The 6,037-nt window shown below is 44.5% G+C and overlaps 1 pseudogene; it reads right to left on the bottom strand.

The window, feature by feature from the left end:
- Window positions 1-3,468: 3,468 nt before the first annotated feature.
- LOC146721602 (small subunit ribosomal RNA) lies at window positions 3,469-4,649 on the bottom strand (annotated as a pseudogene).
- Window positions 4,650-6,037: the final 1,388 nt, after the last annotated feature.

Genomic DNA, 6,037 nt, shown 5'->3' with positions numbered 1-6,037 from the left:
TCTTTTCGCTGATATACACGGAGACGTCTCTTCAGTTCAGACTCCTCGAGTAGACTCATTTTTGATCCTCGCGGAATTCGGCAGCTAAGGCTCATCCGATCGACGCGTGGCACACGTGCTGAAATCCTATTCGCGGACGATTGCCCCATCACGCTCCGAAACGCGAGACAAAGGCGAGTTTTTGTAGATTCCTCGCTCGCGGAATCGAAAACAACCGGAATAACATCTCGGCGTCGAATATTTTCAATTTCTACGATTAACCTTGCTTCGTCGCTCCGAAAATACGTGACAATTTTAAACATATCGCCCGCCTCGCATTTGAACGTATGCGAATATGCGAAATATAGCCAACGGTAGTCTTCAACGTACGATGAAGACAATAAATCAATTTTCAATCAACCAAGAAATCAAACAAGAGATCAATGCAATAATTCCTTGCAATCGAATAACGAGGGCAAGTAATCAGAAGGTGAAAAAACCTTTTACAATTTTCGAGTAAATATTTCTAAATTATAAAGACGCTCTCAATTTTCAATAGGCACTGAGCCTTAGCAAATATTCGCCTCTTTCGGCTGTTCGAGCACGCAAATACAATTATACATGTTTCGAAATTCTACCGACAATGCGATGGGTCGAATAACAAAGTCATAAATGCGATACCTGGCTCGAAAACCACGCCGAAGAGGAGAATATTGCCTAACATAGTAGATTTTTAACGTATAAGACGGGCAACAAGAGCCAAATCGCGGATGACAATGCGTTATCCTAACGAAACTAAATAATTTTCCGTTAGAATTAAATACCGGTGCACAAGGCACCAAATTTTACTTGGACACGGCCAAGATTTTAAATATGAAATAATCTCATATTTGAGATTTAATTTCAATACCCCCTTTAACCCCCCTACGGAAAATAAATAAATGAATGCAAGAGAAAAATATAGATCCGAAAATCGCTGAATCGGGAATCGAACCCGAGACCTTTCGCTTGCCGGGCGACTGCTCTTCCAGCTGAGCCATTCAGATCCTTTCGATTCTATACTTTTCTCTGTTATATATATTAATGTTGGTAAACAAACGCATTTTTTAAGCCAGCGTGTATCAAATATAAAGTTTTAACAAGGTTCTGTAATATAAATATAAATTTAACGTATAAGACGGGCAACAAGAGCCAAATCGCGGATGACAATGCGTTATCCTAACGAAACTAAATAATTTTCCGTTAGAATTAAATACCGGTGCACAAGGCACCACATTTTACTTGGACACGGCCAAGATTTTAAATATGAAATAATCTCATATTTGAGATTTAATTTCAATACCCCCTTTAACCCCCCTATCGGAAAATAAATAAATGAATGCAAGAGAAAAATTAGATCCGAAAATCGCTGAATCGGGAATCGAACCCGAGACCTTTCGCTTGCCGGGCGACTGCTCTTCCAGCTGAGCTATTCAGATCCTTTCGATTCTATACTTTTCTCTGTTATATATATTAATGTTGGTAAACAAACGCATTTTTTAAGCCAGTTATTTTCCATAGGGGGGTTAAAGGGGGTATTGAAATTAAATCTCAAATATGAGATTATTTCATATTTTAAAATCTTGGCCGTGTCCAAGTAAAATTTGGTGCCTTGTGCACCGGTATTTAATTCTAACGGAAAATTATTTAGTTTCGTTAGGATAACGCATTGTCATCCGCGATTTGGCTCTTGTTGCCCGTCTTATACGTTAAATTTATATTTATATTACAGAGCCTTGTTAAAACTCTTATAAATTAGTTTATTCACTTTCTACAAGTTCGTCGCGTACCGAGACTTATGTTTCTCGGCGCTCGCTCTCTCGAGGACTGACTCGAGGGCTGCGCGAATTTCGGAGCTCGCGTAGGGCGGCAGCCGATCGGGGTCCTCGATTGGACCATCAGAAAATCAGGCGATGTACACACGCCAATTAGCGGCGAGTGTACACGTTGGTTTCACGTGTTTCCTTGGCGTAAACACTAAGGAATTTAACAAAAAAACATTCTAGAAAATTCGATCGTCCTCGAGGATTCGATCCGAAGAACGAATCTTCAACAATGTGGAAAGAATTTTATTAGAATTTCTCTACTATTTATTATATTAAAAATAATAATATGTATCACAAGAAAATATAAAATATGTTTGATTAATTTTACTATACAGTTTAGTAAAATTAATCACACATATTTCATATTTTATTGTGATAGATATTATTTTTAATGTGATAAATATTAATCAGAGAAATTTTAATAAAATTCTTTTCATACCGTATTGTCTCACAATTACCATAACTTTTAGGGTAAATTTTAAGAGAAAATTCTCTCAGTGTACCGATTAATTATTAAAAATTACTTGTAAAAAGGCACACGTTACTCGATGCGGACGACAATTGTTTACACGGCAAGGACACGACAACAGACTGCGGCGACGGATGACGCAACGCGTCGCGACGCTTCGCGACACGTCTAGACGATAACAATCACGCGGCGTTGCCGAACATGTGATTGACGCGAGACATGTATTAAAACGTATAATAATTATGTTATTAAAAAAGGCATATTATAACGTATTATAATTTTTTACGTTATAATACATTTTTTTTAATGACTTAACATTATCCGCCCGTTTTGCCCTTTCTTTTTAAGCGAGACGTGAGAAAAATGATTATGTTTTGCGAACAAGATGTTCCATGTATAAATGTATTGGTCGCTCTGAAAAGAGCGGATTGACTTTGGTCGCTCTGAAAAGAGCGGATTGACTTTGGTCGCTCTGAAAAGAGCGGATTAATTTATAATAGGTGCTCAAAATGACCACCATCCATCCTTATGCAAGCTCGCATGCGTTTAAATAAATTTAATTGGACGTTCTCCATTACTTCCTCTTCGATATTCCAAATTACATATCGCAATCTGGTTTCTAAGTCGTCGACGTTCTCGGGAAGCGTTTTGTATATTGATTCCTTACAGTATCCCCATAAAAAGAAATCAAGAGAATTAAGGTCCGGGGATCTTGCGGGCCAACGTATCGGGCCATACCGACCCATCCAACGTCCAGGAAACTGCTCGTTCAAGTAGTTTGTTACAATCCTGGCGTTGTGTGGTCAAGCACCGTCTTGTTGAAAGAACATTTTATTTCTTTCAAATAGAGGCACTTCTTCTAAAAAATCGGGCAGATTTTCTTTCAAAAGTTCCGCGATACCATAGGGTACGCCTATTTAGCAGGCTAGAGTCTCGTTCGTTATCGGAATTAACCAGACAAATCGCTCCACCAACTAAGAACGGCCATGCACCACCACCCACCGAATCAAGAAAGAGCTATCAATCTGTCAATCCTTCCGGTGTCTGGGCCTGGTGAGGTTTCCCGTGTTGAGTCAAATTAAGCCGCAGGCTCCACTCCTGGTGGTGCCCTTCCGTCAATTCCTTTAAGTTTCAGCTTTGCAACCATATTTCCCCCGGAACCCAAAAGCTTTGGTTTCCCGGAAGCTGCCCGCCGAGTCATCGGAAGAACTTCGGCGGATCGCTAGCTGGCATCGTTTATGGTTAGAACTAGGGCGGTATCTGATCGCCTTCGAACCTCTAACTTTCGTACTTGATTAATGAAAACATTTTTGGCAAATGCTTTCGCTTCTGTCCGTCTTGCGACGATCCAAGAATTTCACCTCTAACGTCGCAATACGAATGCCCCCATCTGTCCCTATTAATCATTACCTCGGGGTTCCGAAAACCAACAAAATAGAACCGAGGTCCTATTCCATTATTCCATGCACGCAGTATTCAGGCGAAGGTAGCCTGCTTTAAGCACTCTAATTTGTTCAAAGTAAACGTACCGGCCCGACTCGACGCTCAGTAAAGAGCACCGCGACGGGATATTAGTTGGGCCGCCCCTCGCGAGGCTAAGCCCACCGGTAGGACGTCCCACATCACGCCAGTTAAACACCGCGAGCGGTGAACCGACGGTGTGCGACACAGATTCAACTACGAGCTTTTTAACCGCAACAACTTTAATATACGCTATTGGAGCTGGAATTACCGCGGCTGCTGGCACCAGACTTGCCCTCCAATGGATCCTCGTTAAAGGATTTAAAGTGTACTCATTCCGATTACGGGGCCTCGGATGAGTCCCGTATCGTTATTTTTCGTCACTACCTCCCCGTGCCGGGAGTGGGTAATTTGCGCGTCTGCTGCCTTCCTTGGATGTGGTAGCCGTTTCTCAGGCTCCCTCTCCGGAATCGAACCCTGATTCCCCGTTACCCGTTACAACCATGGTAGGCGCAGAACCTACCATCGACAGTTGATAAGGCAGACATTTGAAAGATGCGTCGCCGGTGCTAGGACCGTGCGATCAGCACAAAGTTATTCAGAGTCACCAAAATAAACGGTGGACGAACGGCGAGCCGCCCGCCACCGATTGGTTTTGATCTAATAAAAGCGTCCCTTCCATCACTGGTCGGGACTCTGTTTTGCATGTATTAGCTCTAGAATTACCACAGTTATCCAAGTAAATGTAGGTACAATCTAATGAACCATAACTGATTTAATGAGCCATTCGCGGTTTCACCTTAATTCGGCATGCACTGAGACATGCATGGCATAATCTTTGAGACAAGCATATGACTACTGGCAGGATCAACCAGGGAGCTTCGTGTTCGGTTACTCGCAAGGGAGTAACTCGCGAGCGAGCCCGAAGACTCGTCGATAGCTCTTTTCGCGCGCGCGCGCGTTCGATGCCGAAACACCGACGCGCGCGCGACACGCTCGTATGTGCCATTTTATTTGCCGCCGGTCTTGCTCAGCCGGTCGGCGACACTCTGCTGTGTTTAACGCTATTATGTAAAGCGTACGAGAGAACGACGGAGGCGAGAGTAAACCCCCGACGCCGCCGCTTCTCTTCTTCCTCCTCCTCTCCGTTCAAAAATCCACAAGATCAAAATACTCGTGTTCTTATTCTCCCAAATGTTATGATGCGCGGTCTCGAGAGACCGCGCGATTCACCCTGACGCTAGATCGACGATGGCGATGCTTAGACGTCGAGGACTGTTCTGTCTGGTTCGTACGCGTTTAACTGCACACGACCAGCAATAAGATTTTGCTACGGCGTACAAAGCGAGCGGGAAGAAGCAACTCTTCCCGCAAACTCGTATCCGTGGAGTAGATGCTTGGTAAGCGCGACGATTCCGCTGCTGCGTACGAAACGAGAGGAAACCGCGCGGCCAACACACTAGAGGCGTGCGAACCACATAAAAGCCATTCGGTCTTTCGACACCGACTCGTGGCAATGCTGTGCTCGTAATAAATAAATGTGCGTTAATTTTGCGCGCGTTCGGCGACGAACGAGAAGAGCCGCACCGTAATCCCCGGCGAAGAGGAATACGAGACGACGCGAGAGTCGAACGTACGTTCTCGCGAGACACGCAACCTCCAAGCATGAGAAGACTTGGCGGCGGCGCGTTCTGCGACCATCGTATATTATTTTCTATATTCGTGGTTTCCAAATCCAACATTTNATATAAATGTTCTCTCCGTGTCAGAGTCGCGACTCGACAAAATCCGTTCTCGACCCGTTCGGGCGATTCTTCGTTTGTCAACGTCGAGAGCGCGACACGTACAATATTAATCTCTCCTACCTCTTACAGTACCCAACCGACCGGCCAAGCGGTCGGCGACGGTACGGAGAGCGGTCGAAACACGCCGGAGTGGCGAGAGACTCGAGAAAGTACGTTTACGACTCGTCCGGACTCGCTCGACTCGTTCGACGCGCCGAGCGCGACGTATCTCTTATAGTACCCAACCGGCCGGCCAGGCGGTCGGCGACGCACGGTCCTACGCACGGCCGTATGCGAGCGCGAGCGCCGAAAGGCGCGTTCAATCGAGACATTGTCGCGGAGAGCGAACGATCGAAAAGTCATATTGTACGATAAAATATTATCACGATAGCCGTATGGCGAATGTCAAACAACGATAATTAGCATTAATTAAGAAGGAAACAAACAAAATGCCGGGACAATAAGGTATAAACACCGAC

This window comes from Nylanderia fulva, unplaced genomic scaffold, assembly GCF_048542155.1.
Source record: "Nylanderia fulva isolate GAGA-0341 unplaced genomic scaffold, ASM4854215v1 Scaffold447, whole genome shotgun sequence".
Taxonomy (NCBI): domain Eukaryota; kingdom Metazoa; phylum Arthropoda; class Insecta; order Hymenoptera; family Formicidae; genus Nylanderia; species Nylanderia fulva.
The sequence above is the reverse complement of the archived record's forward strand: the minus strand, read 5'-3'. Positions and strand labels throughout refer to the sequence as shown.